The 19,612-nt window shown below is 46.4% G+C and overlaps 5 non-coding genes across 5 annotated transcripts; 1 reads left to right on the plus strand and 4 right to left on the minus strand.

The window, feature by feature from the left end:
* Positions 1-3,546: 3,546 nt before the first annotated feature.
* Positions 3,547-3,619, minus strand: trnaq-uug (transfer RNA glutamine (anticodon UUG)). The gene has a single exon. It is a non-coding gene; the product is annotated as a tRNA-Gln (tRNA).
* A 1,075-nt stretch (positions 3,620-4,694) lies between these two features.
* LOC148631269 (U5 spliceosomal RNA) lies at positions 4,695-4,811 on the minus strand. Its single transcript, XR_015934865.1, has one exon. It is a non-coding gene; the product is annotated as a U5 spliceosomal RNA (small nuclear RNA).
* Positions 4,812-5,205: 394 nt separating this feature from the next.
* On the minus strand, positions 5,206-5,319 carry LOC148631270 (U5 spliceosomal RNA). Its single transcript, XR_015934867.1, has one exon. It is a non-coding gene; the product is annotated as a U5 spliceosomal RNA (small nuclear RNA).
* An 11,389-nt stretch (positions 5,320-16,708) lies between these two features.
* On the plus strand, positions 16,709-16,780 carry trnag-ucc (transfer RNA glycine (anticodon UCC)). The gene has a single exon. It is a non-coding gene; the product is annotated as a tRNA-Gly (tRNA).
* An 834-nt stretch (positions 16,781-17,614) lies between these two features.
* LOC148631272 (U4 spliceosomal RNA) lies at positions 17,615-17,756 on the minus strand. The gene has a single exon (XR_015934875.1). It is a non-coding gene; the product is annotated as a U4 spliceosomal RNA (small nuclear RNA).
* Between the last annotated feature and the right edge of the window lie 1,856 nt (positions 17,757-19,612).

Consider the following 19,612-nt stretch of genomic DNA (forward strand, 5'->3'; position numbering starts at 1 on the left):
AATAGCAAACATGGTTTACATAAAAGACATTTTTCCAAGAAAGTTTATAATAATACAATCTATAGTTGAAATCTGAGCCTAAATATAAAGAAAAAAGCATTTTCAGAGAGCAATCACGCTGTGTTTATGTAGAAAAAGCGATTAGGTTTATGAGCAATCTAATTACCTATTCGCTTAAAACGCTATATAAAATAAAGTTTATTTAAAGATGAATGATAAGTGTCGCAGTTTTAATAATTTTCGTAGTAGGGCTTGGACAGATTCCAAGTGCATTTTTGCAATTTACGTTGCATTGTCCAATGTGATGTTGTAATACAGTTTAGAATACAGTAAGTCTAAACTGTATCAGCTTTATTTATGGGTTGCAATTTAGAAAAAGTCAAAAACCGCACTCAAAATCCAATTTAGAGCTTTCTGGCAAGAGGAGACACCCAAATTATAATGTAACATGCCACTGTTTGTGCATGAACAAAGTTATACTGCAATTTTCCTTAGATACGCGATTAAAAAAAATAATTTTTTTGAATCCCCGGCCAAACACATTCCATAAGAATCAGCGCTTTTATACAGTATATCGCCTTTAAACACGCGTTTACGATTTAAATCAAAACTCGATTCAAATCAATATAAATGTTTATTTTGTAACGCATAGGTGACTATTCATTGTTATTAAAAAGACGTAAATTCGATCATGTTGTGATATTTAGAAATATAAATTTGTTTTGATGCGAGTGAGGTTTTATTTAATCTCTGACCAAGGGAAATGTTTCATTTTTTCAAAGAAATGTTTGTTAAAAATTAAAGTCATAGTTCCATGAGATTCAACCACAGACCATGTGACATAGGAGTCAGGAACCTAACCCACAGCACCACCAGCGCAGTCACATGCTGAGGGCTGAAAAAGCACTACAGAAACATTATCGACTATAAAATAATGTAATTAGGCACAGAAGAAGTTTACAGCACAGTACAATAATAAATGCTGACCATGACTTTAGAAGCATAAATTACCTTACACTCAATTTAAACACAAGCTGTCTTTAGCCCTCTAAGCTGGTTCATACAGAAATGTAGAGAACCAGGCTCAGAACACACAGCTTCATTAGCGAATACATATGCAGAACAACTAGAGAAGATGTTTTACAGAGGATGGATTTTTAGAAACATCCCATCAGTGACATCACTGAAGTCAACTCCTAGGTAACTGTCGTGTGGATAGTTTCACAAGAATCAGACAAAGGTTTAAGCATCGCTTATTTTAGATAAAACTGCAAAAAAACAACAACAACCCATAATGTACTTCTTTGCGGCTCTGTTTGCCCAAATCATATATTCACAACGTGAAATTAGAAAATAGTATTACGTAACCAAAAACCGCAATATGGAAACAGAACCTGTGTAATTGTTGACAGATGATGTACTCGTAACATTTTTACAAGACGAACTACAACATTTAAAAAATGACTTGTATGTACTTGATATCTCTAATCAATCCATTGCACTGCATTAAAACAAAACGAAAACTAAAACGCCCTGGGCATACCGTTTCGCGCTTCTTATCAGTTGCTCAAAAGCAATTTGACCGTATGAAATGCATAATATAAACCTAGAAACATATACGTGAGGAGTATTTACGTAGTATCGGTGTCAAGACATACCTCTCAAATACTGTAAATCAAGTTAAAAATATCTCAAGACCGATTCTGGTCATAATGAAACCATGTTTCGTGTATGTTTTCTTTAAAGTACCGAGACCAGCCATATACTGTATGTTTATGTTCCAAAATTAATATCTTTTATGGCCTTCACACGCGTTGCATTACGCTCCTATTCTTTTTATGCTCAGGCACTAAGATTTCCCTTCAGTGGTAAAATTCCATATAAATATTCAATACTTAAACGGGCACAGTTAAGACATTAAATATACCTATACATATACATATACAAACTGTATACAGTACAGTTTGCATACGGTAATATGTTTATGTTCCTAAATCAATCTCTTTTATGAGCATGTGAAAGGCATGGTGAATCGATTCTCAAAAATTACTGTACTTTGCATGATTGGAAAAAAATGCGTGATTGCGAAATGCTGTGGTGTTACTTTTACAAAGACGGTCAATGAAAAAAATAATGTGGACCAGGGCAATACTTTGAGTTTACAGCTTGTCCAAGGTCATTTATTATTAATACTATTAGTAATAACTTCATTAAAGACTTTGATGGCTACAGCTCAAACATGAGAAGTTGAGCTTTATTAGCTCCACCTTGCGGAAATTCCGGATACTATTATTTTGCTAGCGGTATTTACCGGTAACTCGCGGTATTTACCGGTAACTCGAGGTAGACTGCGTACAGCGTACCGGAAAATAATGCGGTATCGCCCGCGCATTTTGAATGGCTGCATCTGTAGCAATCATATTGTAGCAGACACTCATTTGCCTGTTTCACAAATGATCATATTTTACTAGAGATTCTCTTTGGGATACAGATGTGCATTCTGACAGCAATCTCTTACAAAAAATGATTTAACCTTATCGCGGCTTTGCCCTTCTTGCCTCTTTGGACAATATCTCCATCTTGTGGTCATTGTTGGTAATGTCTAGACAATATCTCCATCTTGTGGTCGTTGTTGGTAATGTCTTCTTATAGATAGATACTTTATTGATCCCGTGAGGGAAATTGCAGTGCAACAGCAGCTTAACACACACAACACAGCCACAGTGTAACGAATTATATAATAATAGTACAATACTGTATATATACTGTATATATATATGAAACAGAAATAGAAACAGAAACAGGAATCGCTTACTCACCTGGAGAATCTCTGTAGGAATATCTAGCATTTATCAATGGAAATAAAAGCTGCTTTAATACAGTGCATGTTCAAACTCAAACCCTCAGCTGCTGTTCTTGTTTGTTTTGGGACAAATTGCAACTGAGCATCGCATGAGCCGTTACGTACCCTTATCTGTTAGGGAATTTCAAGGGAGGAGTTAGGTCAGAATGGGTAGGCTGCAAAACAACAAGTAAAGATTTATTCCAAGATGAAACGTTGTGGCGGTTTTCTTATCTTTTCAGCATGGACTAAACTTTTATGTGTTCCTTATATGCTATATATGTGTATATTAGCACCAATGTCGTTCTTAAAAACTAACATGAAATTGTCAGGGACATTCAGCTATATACAAAGACGAGACAGACAAAGTAATAATTCTGTATTAACGTGGCCTACATATTGACGCAATGATCGAACTAACTGACGTGTTCTGATTCAGATCCCCTGCAGTTCATGCCAATTAGAACAATAGCAATGCTGAGTCCTCCCCACCCTAATGAGCACAAATTCAGCTGCTCTCCAGTTCTGTTCTGCATGTTTTTTCATTGCAATTGAGCTCGGAGCTGGAGATGATCTCCATACAGTTCTGTGTTAACTAACCAGCACTTGCGTGCTAATTTACGGGTTGTGGCAGATGCTTTTCTATAGTTCATATACATGACGGCAACCTGTTACCGAGGAACCTGAGAGGTTTAAAAGCCTCACGAGCCAGGCAGGACTCGAACCTACAATCTTCTGATCCAAAGTCAGACGTGTTATCCATTACGCCACTGGCCCATAGAACACGCGCTTGCACTCCACCACAGAGAGCTCTACACTGCTACTAGTAGTACACTTCCCCATCTAAATTTTCACAGCAAGAAACTTGTGTTTCCTACTATTTTTATCAGGTTTAAAATATCATCTCCTTAAAACAGAAAAAGTGTTGGTGTGTCGTGCTGAAATTCTGATTGATTTTGAAATCAAAGAAAAAAGGTTTTCTTCCAAAACACTGTGAAATTGTCACATCTTGCAGACAATAGGTGTATTCCATGTTGAAAAGAGAAGAAAGAAAACCATGGAGCCTTTTACAGGTGTGATGCTTCTTCAGGTGTGAGAAGACCTCACGGCCGAAACGCTGTGTTTCCGTTCTTCTCTTTTCAGCATGCAATAAACCTATTACTTGTTCCTTTGCAGCCGAGGCATGCTGACGTAGCTACCCAGCTGAACATCTTGCAGACTCTACAGTACTTCTCTCCTGTAGAAGTAAAGCAGGGCTTGCTGGGTGAGCTTTTGCTCCGGTAAATTAGGTCACGTGTCATGTTAAATCACTTCTTCTAAACACAACATTTGCTGGTGCTAGCTTTCCCCATGAAAAGAGACATTTCCCTTACAGTACATGACATATCGTTTGTATTCTATCAATAAGTATACAAATAAAACAAAAGAAAAAATGTTGTCGCCAAAGAATGCACAGCTCTGTCGCCTTGGGGAGGTGTCAAGGGCATTGAGCTCCTTGGACATGAGAAGTGCCAGATAAATGCCATTTCTCATCATTTCTCTTGGCGTCAGTTCTGCTATTAAATGGGACGGAGGCAACAGGCTCATAAGGCATGTTAAGTGCACACCGAACGCAGATGTGTCCAAGTGTCTGTAAAAGTGCGGTCACTGTGCCGGAAACGACGCACTCTGGGAAGCCGCTATGCAAGCAAGGTCCCAAGATCCCCTGCGGCCGGACACTTCCCACCCACCAAAGAAAAGAGCGCCAATCAGACGGCCGGAGACCGAGAAATCATCGAGCAGACTGCCACAATTGCCATAACAAGACCGATTGCAAGCGTTTTTGTTTTCTCTCTTTGACCAGCTAGGCTGAGCCCCACCCGAAGGCAGGGAAGCGCAAAAATTGCATGGAACTCATTTATGCTTCTCTCCACGGAAATCTTTAGTAAAAGGCGAAAGATTTGTACGAGATGAAGAGAAACCAGAGTGCGTGGCTGCACAGCTTCAGGAGCCCAGGCCGCCTTCAAGGCCTCTGCCCTGCCGGTCGTGGTTGGCAATGCACCTGGCCTTACAAACTAGCCAGTGGGGCCCGTTCAGCTCCGGGCTCATCGCCTGCGGCTTACGGCTTGCGAGCTTGCCCAATCCGTGCGATAACTCGGAAAACACCCGGCCACACTGTGCCGGAAACGACGAACTCTGGGAAGCCGCTATGCAAAGCGAGGTCCCAAGATCCCCTGCGGCCGGACACTTCCCGCCCCCCAAAGAAAAGAGCGCCAATCAGACGGCCGGAGACCGAGGACTCGCGGAGCAGACGGCCACAATCACCATTACAAGAGCGATTGCGAACGTGCTTGTTTTCTCTCTTTGACCAACCCAGCTGCGACCCACCCGAAGGCAGGGAAGCGCAAAAATTGCATGGAACTCATTCATGCTCCTCTCCACGGAAATCTTTAGTAAAAGGCGAAAGATTTGTACGAGATGAAAAGAAACCAGAGTGCATGGCTGATTAAGGCCATTTAAGGCCTTAATCAGGCAATTAAGGCCCACACCGATCCTGAGCCTCAGAACTCCGGGCGCAATTAAGGCCCAAACCAGTTCTGACCTTCAGAACTCCGGGCGCAATTAAGGCCCACACCAGTCCTGAACTTCACGGTAAGGGTCCAAAACCCGTTCAAAAACTCCACGCGCAATTAAGGCATAAACCAGCTTCGAACGCCTGTACACAATACCGCGGAACCCCTGCCAGACCAAATTCTGGGCTTACAGCAAACAACCCATTACATACACCAGTGTCTTCCCCGGGCCAGAGGAATTCAGAAACTCACGTTTACTCCGTCATCTCGGGCGATTCTCGCAGGGAGCAGAGATTTCCCAATCGGTCAGAGAGAGTCGGGACTTTTAAATAAAAGAGGAGTCCTTACCTCTTAGTTATGTGCGCGCTGACCATCTCTCCTGCCGATGGGAAGTTCTGCGCCTTCTGGAGCATCCGCCGACTACGCCAAATTTGTTGTAACAGAAGAAATAAGGTTCTTGATCCCGAGATGAAGTAAAACAGATGAGTTTATTGCATGCAAGGAACAATAAAGCCGAAGTCTTGTTTCCCGCAAGAAACAACAAAACCGAAGTATTGTTCCCCGTACTGTTACAAACTTTTGGGTTATATAGTGTTTTCAACTCCGTTTCTGACGTCACTCGGTCTGATGGTAAAGAGGGGGGTTCATGGTATTTGGCCAGTTTACGATGTTCTGGACAAATGGTCAGTTTAACATTACACCCAGGGGGGTTCCTAGCTTGCATCTGCAATCCTTATCAGTTAACCCCCCTTTCCTGCCATAAACCCCAGTTTGTGACTTGAAAGTCTAAACCCCCTACAGAAAGGATTAAATTCAAACCCCCGTCTCCACATCTTTCTTCAGTATCTTAATAAAGTGAAGGAGCTGCCCCTTCGCCAAGGCGGTGTGGGGCAGAATGGACAACATAATGCAACTCCTGGAAACGAATGCGGTGCTCAGCTACCAGTACATTCTGCTGGGGCTGGCACCTACCGGACTGGACAGGGGGACGCAGTTCCTGATGTGGCTGCTGCTGTCCCTCACAAAGAAAGGCCTGTGGGACGCGAGAAACAATCTCATCCGGCACAACAACAAGTGGGGAGCGAGGGAGCTGGAAGAGAGGATCCTGGCGGACCTCAGGAGGAGGATGAAGCGCGACGTTGCTAAATGGGGTTTCCCCACGGCAAAGGAGCACTGGAAAGGCCTATGGACCCTGTACAGGGATTAATGGTTTACAGCAAGCGGTAGGGTTTGGAGGGACTCTCATAATAGCGCAAATCCGCCCACCCTTGCAAGGATTGATAACGGACAATCACCGCCGTTCCGCCGATGTTTTAATTTTGTGGAGTGTTATCGTGTGAGACGTTTCCCTTTGAGATGTGTTTTTTTTCGGAATAAAGTATATTTTATAAGAAAAAAAAAAGATTGTACCATAAAGATTTCCATGGAGAGGACTATGGTTTCCTGCAGGACTATGCCGGTAGGAGGACCAGGTTCCACAACTTCAAGGGGCTGTGTCGAGGCGATCCACAGTACTGTCAGGACCAGCCCTGGCAGTTTTAGGATTCCCATTCTGGAACATAGATGAGGCACATGGTACAGTTCCACTATAATTTTGAATATATTTTCCTAGCAGGACCTACAGTACAGTACCTAACTACCTGCAGCTACAAAGGGGCACCCCCCTCTTTGATCGGGTTTGGACGTTTAACCCTATTCTGTGTTCTCCGGCGCCATTTGAGGTGGGCGATACAACCGGAGGTGGTTGCGATGCACCCACTTGTAGACCAGAGATTGCCTTCCCTTCTCAATCTGAATTCGATAAGCTACCGGTGATACCTTATCGACAATCTCGTGGGGTCCTGTCCAACTGGGTAAGAACTTCCGGGCCACCCCTGTGGGTTTGGCAAATTGGAAGTACAGGTCCTTGTCTCCTACTTGGAGTTCCTGGTTAACTGCCTTTCGGTCATAGTATGCTTTCCTACCCTCTGCACTCCTTCCCAGATTGTTCTGGGCAAAAGCAAAGGTTGCCTGCAGATGTGCTCGCAGGTCTGACACATACTGATGGGCCGTAGCAGCCCCCGTCGTGCTCAGGTCCTCCACCCCATAAAGACAGTGTAGGGGAAGAGTCATCTTCCGACCTGTCATCATCTCAAAAGGTGGGACCCCCGTAGAGCAATGGGGCTTACCTCGGATGGCCATCAGAACCAGGGGCAGCTTAATGTCTCAGTCCCTACTGCTGTTGGAGACAAACTTTTTGAGCATACTAACCACCGTTCGGTTTGCCCTTTCTGCCTGGCCCGAGGATTGAGGGTGGTAGGAGATATGCAACTGGGTCTTGACCCCAAGCATATTCCACAGGGTTGCCATTACTGTAGCTGTGAAATGGGTTCCCCGATCCGAGACCACGGTCAGGGGGAATCCCCATCGACTGAACACATGGTTCACCAACAGCACTGCAGTTGTCTCTGCCGTGTCGTTGGGTGCTGGGAGGCACTCAATCCATTTTGTGAATGCACACGTAACAGTGAGGAAATATTTGTTCCCTCTGGATGACCTCACCAGCGGCCCCACCCAATCCATTTGAAGATTGGACCAGGTGAATGTCATGCCCTTTTTCTGGAGTGGTGCACGGTGCAAGGGCCGTGATGGTTGGAACTGGCTACACGTCAGACACCCCTTTACATACGCGGCGATGTCTTGGCCCATGTGAGGCCAGAATGCCACCTGCTGGATAGTGTCGTATGTAGCCTTGATTCCCCGGTGACCCCCACAGGGTTCGTCATGAGCGTGTTGGATCATGACCCCCCGATGACAGTGGGGAACTACCCACTTTGGGACACCTTGTGCAACTGGTACACAAACCAACAACCCCTTTATAATTTTTAGGTTGTCTTTCACCTCTGCCAGCTCCTTCAGCTCCAGAGACTGGCTCAGCACCTGCTCCGAAAGAGGTTGACGCACTGGGTCAGCGATATGCTGATACATTTGCCCAATTGCTGGGTCCTGTTTCTGCATTTCCGCAAGATCGGTGTTAAAACCCTGTGACCCAAGCACTACAGATTGAGGGTCAGCTCCGACATCCTGTCTAGCCCTGCTTCGGGTGACCGCCTTGACCTCAGCCACGAATTCTGGGGGTAGCCATTCCTGCTGGAACTGCCAGGGTTCACCCTCTAAGGCGCCAGATTTGGCCAACCGGTCGGCCTCATCATTCCCGTCTTTGTCGGGTCCCTTCACCTGGGAGTGTCCCTTCACCTTCCTCCAGTAAACCATCATTCCAGCCTCGGTCGTGAGCTTGTCACTGGCCAGGAACAACTCTTTGTTCTTTACTTCCTTGCCCCGGGCATTTTTCATGCCGTTACCTTTCCAATACGGAACGTGAGACACGAAGCTATGTCGGGCGTAGTTCGAGTCACTACAGATGACAAACTGTTTAAGGCCATGTGTCAGGGCCTGCTGGAGGGTGATCAGCACCCCAGCTACTTCCGCATACTGACTAGTCTTTGGTCCTAGCTTATAGCGGGTCGGCCCACAGGGAGTATTGTCTTGCCAGACTACTCCTACCCCTGCTAGCACCTGCTGTTCGTGGCGAAAAGAGCAACCGTCAACATAGGCCATGGGTAAGCCCTGGCCCACGTTCTCATCGTAGTACCGATGATTGTTCGGTAGCTCAGCAGCGGGAATTGTTTCTGGAGCTTCCATGTCAGTGTCACAGCCGTGACACACTTGGCCCAAAGCCAGGCCCTGTCCCAGGTACATTTTCTTGCTCTGTGCATAACGTACCTCTATCTCATAGCCTTGTAGGGCCATCATTCATGCCACAATCCTGCTATTTGACACCCTGCCCGCTTTCAGTCTCTGGCTATGCAGGAATGTCACAGGTTGGTGGCAGGTTTCGATGATGATCTTTTGTCCCCCAACATAACTACGGAAGTGTTCTACCGACCAGACCGTAGACAACAGGGCCTTCTCGCAGTCCAAGAACTTTTGCTCCACTGGGCTCAGGGCTCGACTGGCATATGCCACCACCCTTCGCTCTTGGTTATATTCCTGACTCAGAGCAGCCCCAAGGCAGTGCTCTGAGAACCCTGCTTCAAGGTAGAAGACCTTATTTGTGTCAGGGTAGGCCAAGCTCGGCGCACTACCGAGTCTGCGCTTCAGCTCCATCACAGCCTGTTCTGGGGAAGGCCCCCACTCAAAGGGCACGTCTTTCTGCAACAGCTTGTGGAGGGGCCTTGCTATTTCAGTGTAATCCTCAATGAACTGCTGGGAATAATTACATACTCCCAGAAAGCTGCGCAGTTCAGACAGGTTAGTGGGCGACTTCATATTCTGGATAGCTTGGACTCTGCTGGACTGTGGCTGTATGCCTTGGGCTCCAACCAACAGTCCCACGTACTCCACTTGGGTCCTACACCACTGTCCCTTAGCCAGGGACAGTTTGGCCCCTGCACAGGAGAGCTGGGTCAACACATGCCTGATCTCGGCCATGTGTTCTTCCCAGGTCTGACTCCTCATCAGAATATCGTCCACATAGACCAGGTTGCCCCTGGCGGCTGCATGACTCATGGCTTTGTGCAGAAATATGTTGAACTCCGCTGGGGAGTTGGAATACCCAAAGGGGCATCGACTCCAGGTGAACTGCCTGTTTCCAAAGGAAAAGGCCAGTTTGTACTGGTCTGTTGGTTCTACCTTAAGGGTCCAGAACCCATTGGCCACATCCACTGTGGTGAAATATTTCGCTGTTGTCACCTTGAATAACTCCTGATCTAGGTAGATCATTGGCCATCGTGACAAAGGAACCTGTTTATTCAGCTGCCGGTAGTCAATGGTCAGACGCCATTTACCATTGGGTTTCAGCACCGGCCACAGTGGGGAGTTATAAGTGGAGTTACACTCCCTTATGATCTGACGCTCTAGTAGAGCATCCAACGTCTGCTTTATGGACTCGTATGCCGTGAGGGGAATGCGATACTGCCTGACATAGGTTGGGCGGGCGCCAGGGGCCGTTGGAATGCGCACTGTGTTCAAATCCGTCACCCCGCAGTCATAGGCGTCCCGTGCAAACACTTCCCGGAAATCCTGGAAATTCTGACGCAGCTGCTGACGCTGGCTTTCCGTTTCCAGGGCATCTGCCTTGCCAACCTGTTCCTGTACCTGCTCTAGGAACCCCGCTTTTGACGGCATGGCGGTATCCCGGGTCGTACTCTCGGCTGAGTGGTCCATCGGAACACCTGCGTGTACTGTGTACACAACCATCTCATCCTTATCGCTAAGGTCCACCCTGCACACCTCCTGGTTGCAGAATCCCTCTATTGGCATAATTGCAATCATCCGCCGGGGGTAGGTGTAGTACACCTGCTCGGTTCCCCCCTCCCTGGCCAAGGGACCAGGGAGCTGCCCCAGTACTGGGATGGCTAGTTCGAAATCATAGAAACCATTGTCAATTACCAGTCCCATGTCAGTGCGAGCAGGGATTTTGACATCTTGTTTTGCTATGTTCTGCACCAACAGGCAGGTGGCTCGGCCATTCCGTTCCAGTCTGGGGGTACAACAGACTGCTAGGTTCAGTCTGATAAACTGAGCTGATGGTTGGAAGAAAACCATCTCAGCGTCCATTCTCTGTCCCTTCTTTAGGACAAGGCGTACTGGAAACCCTGCTGTTGACGCAGGAACGATCAGGTCCGATTCGTTTACTACCTGGCAGGCCTGAGGAATCGTCTGACCTGACCGAATGTTCTCGGGGTCACCGCTTAGAGAGTGGGCATCTGGGTCCACCCGTGTCCACAGCACACTGTTTACTGTGTCCAGCTGGGCGCCCAGTCGAACCAATAGGTACTTCCAATAGGAAGTAGTGAGCAAACTTCCTTTTTCCGATGGAGATGGAAGCTACACAGCTTCCTTTGCTCCAAATGGACCTATGAGATGGGGGTGCCCACCACAGAACCTGTGACTGCGTCACCAGGGTCACCTGACAGCTTCGCGACAGGTCCTCGAACAGACCTTCACTGATTATGGACTTCTCAGAGCTGAGGCTAAGAATTACATCATCAACCTGCACTTCTGCCACCTGGACCCCCTCCCACCACCATGGGGTGGTAGTCCTGGACCCCCTGAGGTACCAGGGTGCACAGAAAGGACTCCCATTCATTACCGGACAGGGAGATCCACTCTTCTTCAGGGATGAAAAGGGGGTGTGCTTTACCTGGCGGGTCAAGCAGCTGCTTGGAGCACTGCTCCTGTAGTTGGGAGACCGTGGGAGTGCTGGCCTGGGCAGGACTTCCCTGTAGCTTTGGAAAGCAAGAAGAGACATTTATTCTCGTCCAGAGGAACCAGGAGGAACCTCCAACTCAGCTATAGTGTTCAGTGGGCACTGTGTGATCACAGCATAACCACTGAATCCCCCTTTTTGCTGTGCAACAGGCTTAGGGTTTTTGACCTGAGCCCACAATTTTCCACGCTGGCAGTCCACCAGAGGCTCCAGCCTGTCAAGCAGGTCTTGGCCAATGAGTAGTGGCTCTGTTTTAAACCTAGAGATGTAAACAGGATGCACCACGTTCATTGGCCCGAACCTAAGTGCCACCCACACTCGGTGTGTGATCCTGGCATGATCCTGGGTATAGCTGGAAATATCTATCTTACACGGTTCTACCTTAAGTCTGATGCCTTTTCCTTTCGCTACTCGTTTGAGCTCGCTGAGTAGATCGGCTGACATCAAACTAATTTCAGCCCCAGTGTCAATCAGTGCTTCTCTATCTAAGACGTTTTCAAGAGAAACCTTGATATAAATACGCCTTGCTTTGCCTTTCTGGCTGAGATTCCCTAAGAATTGTAGGAAGCCTGCCTTTTCTTTGACTTCAGGGGCGGGGTCAGCGCCCAACTCAGAGTCACAGCCTTCTTCCAGGCAGGAACCCTCCCACCCAATCAGATAGACTGAGGGAGGGGCTTGGGACGGATCCCCGCCTCCTCCAGTGAGAAGGGGCGTGGTCCCCCTAAGCTCATTCACACTTCCGGCATTCGGTGCGGAAGGTTTACCCTGTCCTGATCTCTCAGGCAGGGCTTGTTCAAGCCTGGCCAGGCGGGCTGCAGTTGACTCCCTTCATCCAGTCTTATGATAGGCTCTGCCTGAGCCCTTGCCTTCCCCGTAGCGCTCACGGCGGCTCTGACGCTTAGTGCGGTCCTGCCTGCCTATTTTGCGCCGGGGCTTAGCGAGCTCAGGAACCTCAGCTGCCTCGAGCTGAGGCGAGTCGTCAACCCTGCTGGCTTTAGTGGCGAACACGGCCGTTTAAGCAGGTTTTTGCTCTGAGGAAGCAGAGACTTCAGCTCCCCAGGCTTTTTGAGCCAACCTTCTAATGTCAGACATTTTCATCGCTTTTGCATCAGTGTGCATCACAATCATTTTCCTGACTGAGGGATGCAGATTAGCAATGAATAAACCTTTGAAATTCACGTTCTCTTCGCAACCCTCTTCATTCCGCCCTGCAAAATAAGTGCGCCTAAGCCTCTGATAATAGTCGCGAGGGGCTTCAGCTTTTTCGTGCTTAATATGGTGCACAGCGGCCACGGCAGCTATGGGATCGATAAAAGCCGAAAATTCTCCAATCATTGCCTGACACAGCTCCTCAAAGCTATTACAGACCTCCGGTCCTTGTCTAGACATCCACTCGTGGACCACTCGGCTGGTAGTTTTCCTTACTAACATAGCCTTTTCCTGTTCGGACGCTTCGGGCATAAACTGCAAAGTATATCTCAGCTCATCGATGTAGGTCTCCACATTATTCCCTGACACTGACGGGTCAAACCTTTCTACATCTTTGGCTAACTGCCTCAGGGAGTGGAGGTTAATTTTTACGGTTTCTCCGCGGGCAGGGAGACGGCCGTGATCAGGAGCAGGGGGTCTATGCCTGAACTGACTCGCCCTTGCGTTTCGCGCAGGACTCGGCGATCTCCCCCATGCCGATCCGACCACAGACCCTGGCCGGGAGAAACCTCCTCCCGGCGCGCTGGGTGAGCGCTCCGGGCTGCTAGGTGGGCTGGCATGCAAGTGGGATCTAGTCTATTTTGCTTCCAGTACGGCAGCATCTGACTCCTTTTGCCTTTCCTGGCTGAGCTCATTTAAACTCTCAATTTCTTTTTCTTTTTCTTTCAAGCTCGCTTCCAGGTCTCTCCTAGCTACCTCAGCCGCAGTTTCTCTAGCAGACAAGTCATCTAATTTACCTAAAACTTCCCTGAGTCAGTCTTCACTTTCCTCATTTTTCACTCTCTTTTCTCTGATTATATCCAACAACTCAACTCGCTCCGCCTTATATCTTTCTAGCGTTCACTGAAGCTTTTGAAACTTTGTCAGCTCGGACAAAGACAGTTCCAGCTGTTTAGCTAGATTTAAGGTGAAACTCGATAGGACCAGAACTGCTTTCACAGACCCTCCTGTGTTAAGCTGGTTCGCTACCTTAGCTACTAAATCTACTTGCAGCTTCTCAATATCATCAAAGTTCAACTTTTTGATACCACTCCAGTAACCAGGATTGTCGTCGCTAGAAATAGTACTTATAAGCGACTCAACTTCAGACATTTTAGCAGCCATTGTCATTACGTCTGTAGGGAAAACCGGTTCAGGGACGCCAAATATGTAATCATAGTGGCTCTCTGAAGGCACCAGTTCTGTAGGGTTTGGGCATTTACTGAGACAATTATTAATTGTAGCAGTAAATCACAAAGTTGATTCTTTTGATGGCTTTAGAATCCAACCATGCGATATAACTCAAACAACGCACACACACAGGTACTAATACACGAGGATACATTTATTAATACATAGAATATGCATATAAACCTAACAGATCTTATCGAGAGGGTTATCAGAATACAAAAGGTATATATTCAATCAGTTACAAAGTGTTACACATATCAAGAGGACATACGTTCAGTATATCATTCATTAAGACCGTTTCATAAATGAACTTGGTTACAACTTCTACATTAGATACTCAAAACAAGTACATAACTCTTAGGAATTAAATTGATATCAACTGGTTGGGATAACAATTGAATTCTCGAGCTGTAATGCATTGAAGTTGAATACTCATCCAATCTTTGGGGATTCAGATCTCCTGCGGACTCAAAGAAACAGTTGCAGGCTGTTGCTGTCCAATCCGCGCTCTCTGGCTCCGTGCCAGGCTGTGCTGTGCGGCTTGCGACGGTGCGCTGCTGATGCTCACTGTTGGCTTTAACTAGCAAAGTTTGTGCACAGGAGAAAAGATGACTGTGGGTCCCAGCAAGTCAGGATGAGGACCGGTTCGTTCCTGATGAAGAGCTAGTTCTGAATAGTGATTCAGCTGTCCACAGTTCCGACCTGTTCACAAGGCCTGCTGCTGGTTACTCTCTGGCAACCTCCACTCTAGACTCTTAGAACAAAGGAAGGTTCTGGCACTCGGACATACTGGCCGTTCCATGGTTGTCCGGGCTGAGTCTCAGGATGGTCAGGAGGCGCGCTGCGAGAATGTCCTGCCCTTGGGATTCTCCTTTGAATTCCCTTTAGAATTGTTGAATCTGAATCTGAATCTGAATCTTGTTGAATCTTCCCTTCTGAATCTGAATCTCCAGGCTCTCTGTGTTGCCTGTTTTTACCTGGAGGAACTTCAGCTCATTGATTGGCTGAAAGTTCCATGGGCATCAGAGTCCCATGTGGGTTACTCGGCCCTACCAGTCCCTGATTGGTTGATCAAGGTGAGATATGAGTCACTTACTCCTGACACTTAGTAATGCAGTCCAGATGTCCAACTGGCACTCCCTAGACAGATAGGCGCCAATGGATGACCATTGATCATGATAGCCAGGCTTAGCTAAGTGCATCCCCCTTTGGGAGCTGTCCTTATCAAAAGAAAACATCTTGCATGAATAGTTTCTCTGTGGCTGCACCACAGAGATGAACAGAGAAATGGGGCCTCATTTGGGAAGGCTCAGAACACTTAATTCTTTCTATTAATAAGCCTCACCGCTACACGTCAGAGAAACTTTAAGAGTATTACTTTTTTTTTCTTTTTCCAAAATACAGTATGGAATCTAGACACCCGAGCAGATGGATTTCCAATCAGCACACGTTACACTAAACGCTAGAAAACAGGGGGATTTCTTTACGCAGTTATCAGCACACCCGGTATTCGCGTATAGAAGCCGCGGTGCTGTGCTGAACTTGAACTCACAGCAACATCAGTTATTCTGTGCGACTGATTCTCATTTCATTCTAAACTCGCCCACCCAGGGACGCCATTAAATGTAATGGTTTGATGGGTTTACTGAGACAATAATTTATTGTAGCAGTAATCACAAGGTTGTTAGTTGGGGCTTTTAGAAAATCAATCGTCAGAACAACTAACAACGCACACACAGGGGTTCAATACACTAGATACATTTATTAATATAAATTGTGCACCAAACATATACTAGTCTGCCTGGATACGAGTGGCAGACCTTACTGTGAGTGTTATCAATATACAAGGTATATAATCCCGAAGAGATGCAAACACAAAGAGATACACAACAGAGAATATATGTCAATATATATCGTTCGGTTACCAAATCGCTAATCAGTGTTATTACCCACTGTTACTCTAAACTCGGAAGTAAATACATTACTCATGAATTAAATTGATAACAACTTGTGTTGAGGTACAATTGAATTCTCGAGACGCAATGTAGAACATGGGGTTTACTTATCCACTGTGTATGGATTTGGAATTTCCCGGCACGAACACCAAACCAGCTGACAGGCTCTGTTGCAGCCTCTGTTCCAGCGGTTGTCCAATGGGCGTTGTCCCGGCGTCCTCTGGCTACCGGCCAACCAGTCAAGGTGCAGCTCGGAGTAGGACGAGCGGAGGAATCTGACTGCAGCGCGCAGGGCAGTCGTTGCTCCGAGGGGATCTACCAGCAGTCCGGCTGGCTGGTAGAAAGTCTCTATGCACAGAGTGTGACCGCGAGTCCTCACAAGTCACTCTTGTGCCTGGGAAGAAGCTGGTTCGTTCCCGGACCAGCACTGCTTCTGAATAAGCTATTCAGGTTGTCGACGAGGATCCAGCTGTAGGGTCCAACTGTCCAACACAAACACAATCTGTAGTGTTTAGCGTGACATAGTCTTGCAGGCATCGTGCTGTCTCACTGCAATACTATACCGCTGGAGGAAACAGTCCATCTGGCCATGAAACTCATTTGAACGTCTAGCTACAGCAACTAACAATATCATGATTTATTCAGGATTTGTGGAATCAGCACGTCCCGGAGACAGCTTCCGAAATCGTGAGCATTCTCTGGTGGTGTCCTGCAGGGCTTTTGCGGGTGTGCGTTGGTGGTATAGTGGTGAGCATAGCTGCCTTCCAAACAGTTGACCCGGGTTCGATTCCCGGCCAACGCAGTGGCGATTGGTTCTAAATGCTGTCATGAGCCTTGGATTGTGACTAGCAAAGCGAAGCCTTTTGAAAGAGCTAAAGCACTGCAAAACGGAATTGAAGGAGAATCTTACAGGGGATTCTGAGCGGTGTCTGCATACACGCAGTCCGATACGGGTGCTGAAAGCTTGAGCTACTCTCAATGTCATGCTGCCTTTCCCCCGAGTAAATCTGTTACATTGAAAGAATGCTTCTGGCAGGTTCAAAAAGGGACCCTTGTTAATTGGAGAAATCAATGATTTCGAATGAATTCTGTATGCGTTAAAAGACAGCTATACACAGAAAACATGCAGGACACTGCTCATGATGTCTCAGTGCGTTTTTTCCAAGCCATCTGACAAAGCCCGCCCACTGAAAACTGCAGCACATCGTGTAAAGACGTTCAACTTTGTAACTACTGCACACACAGGAAGCAGAATAAATTCCTCTTTTCAAACTGTCAAAGATGTGCTTTGCGAACGCTGCAGGACATCGCACAATCTCTTTTGAATGGGGACAAACCATTTCTTATGGGGCGCAGTAAGTACAGACGTTTAAAAAGCTCCACTCATGCCGACGATACAGCATGAAGAAGCGCAACCTAACGTTTGACAGACAAAAGCCGGGCGCCGCTACGAGCAATATGAAATCAAACTGACAGCACACGGCGTTTCGCGCTGACTCAAAAGTGATCTCGACAGACGCTGTTCTCTGCATAACGCTGAAAGAGCTAAAGAGCGTTTCTGTTGAGACGTAACAAGCTCGTTTCTTTCTACCATGATGTCACCATGACCAAATCTGTCTTTAAACACCTTGCTCAGTCTCTGATGAGACTGTCAAAAATTGCTTTCGCCGATTGTATTGCAAACCGGCGGAAGCGGGGTATTGGGAAAAGTTTTCAACTAGCAATAATCGCGCCTCGGCTAAACCTCACAGGCTGCGATACTGCCACTGCGCAAAGCTGACAATAGCCAGGCAACCGCGGGGATCCTATGGAAATCGTTATCGATCGTCTCATGGCATGTCGTTGCGGTAACGCTTCATATTTGTCGTCTTCTTCTTCTTCTTCTAGCTTGAGGTTTTGAAGAATTTCATGACAGACAAGGGCTCCGTTGGGAACAAAGGGCGTTGTGAGAAAACCGTTGCTTATTTTCAGCAGCAGAAATACAACCCTTTAAATACAAGATGACAGAACAATGACGAAGGGCGTGCCGGGAGGAACTAATGCACTACAGAGGAAAGGGGGTGGGCACGTACAGTTCACATTCAAGCCACAAGTACTCTTCTCGGATGTTACACAAACAAATCCTAACGTCTTGAAAGCATTGCAGCATGTTTGTGTCCCACTTCCCGTGGCTGCAGGACGACTGACACGAACGGACAAACACAATCTGTGGCGTTTAGCGTGACATAGTCTTGCAGGCATCGTGCTGTCTCACTGCAATACTATACCGCTGGAGGAAACAGTCCATCTGGCCATGAAACTCATTTGAACGTCTAGCTACAGCAACTAACAATATCATGATTTATTCAGGATGTGTGGAATCAGCACGTCCCGGAGACAGCTTCCGAAATCGTGAGCATTCTCTGGTGGTGTCCTGCAGGGCGCCTGTGGGCGTACGTTGGTGGTATAGTGGTGAGCATAGCTGCCTTCCAAGCAGAAAAATGTTTTCAAATGCTGTCATGAGCCTTGGATTGTGACTAGCAAAGCGAAGCCTTTTGAAAGAGCTAAAGCACTGCAAAACGGAATTGAAAGAGAATCTTACAGGGGATTCTGAGCGGTGTCTGCAAACATGCAGTCCGATACGGGTGCTGAAAGCTTGAGCTACTCTCAATGTCATGCTGCCTTTCCCCGGAGTAAATCTGTTTCATTGAAAGAATGCTTCTGGCAGGTTCAAAAAGGGACCCTTGTTAATTGAAGAAATCAATGATTTCGAATGCATTCTGTATGCGTTAAAAGACAGCTATACACAGAAAACATGCAGGACACTGCTCATGATGTTTCCCGAGCCGAAACACAGTGCGTTTTTCCAAGCCATCTGACAAAGCCCGCCCACTGAAAACTGCAGCAGATCGTGTAAAGACGTTCAACTTTGTAACTACTGCACGCACAGGAAGAACCAGGGAAAATCTGATCATGTTTCTCTACAACAACAATAAAAAAAAAACATTATTTTACATATCACCTTTATGTGCAATAAAATTTATGCGCAAAGAAATTTAAAATAGTCTTCTTTAGGTGTGAGGGTAGGAGTGGATCACAGCAGGCATAATTGGCAAATTAGGAAAACAAAGAACTGGACAGGCGAGACATTTATCCAGAGAGCGAGTGATCAGAAAAAGGAACAGCTGTTACACCCAGGTTTTACGCTCTCTCTCTGTTGAATGAATGAAAGCATTTTATTAAAAACGCGTTTGCGTTTGTCTGGGTATTTACTTTGTAATCTGTGGTTTACATCTACTGTATTGTTTTGAGATGCCACTTTTAAAGGTGATATGTAAAATAAAGTTTTTTAATATTGTTATAGAGAAACATGATCAGATTTTCCCTGGTTCAGAAAAAAGACGATTAAAATCTGTAATCTTTTCACTTGTATGTCATCGGAAAATACAATCAGTTTCTGCTTTGTGTAAGGATGGTGTCAAAAAGTAATCTAAGTGGTGAGAAAGCTGTGCTCCTCAAAGCGCTTTACAGGATAAAAACAATAACAACAATAGTGGCTGGGCAAACGATTTTTTTTTATAGAAATACAAAATGAGATACTGTATAATGATGTGCATGAACAAAGTTATACTGCAATTTTCCTTAGATACGCGAT

The sequence above is a fragment of the Lepisosteus platostomus genome, unplaced genomic scaffold, assembly GCF_059453375.1.
Source record: "Lepisosteus platostomus isolate fLepPlt1 unplaced genomic scaffold, fLepPlt1.hap1 Scaffold_79_H1, whole genome shotgun sequence".
NCBI lineage: Eukaryota > Metazoa > Chordata > Actinopteri > Semionotiformes > Lepisosteidae > Lepisosteus > Lepisosteus platostomus.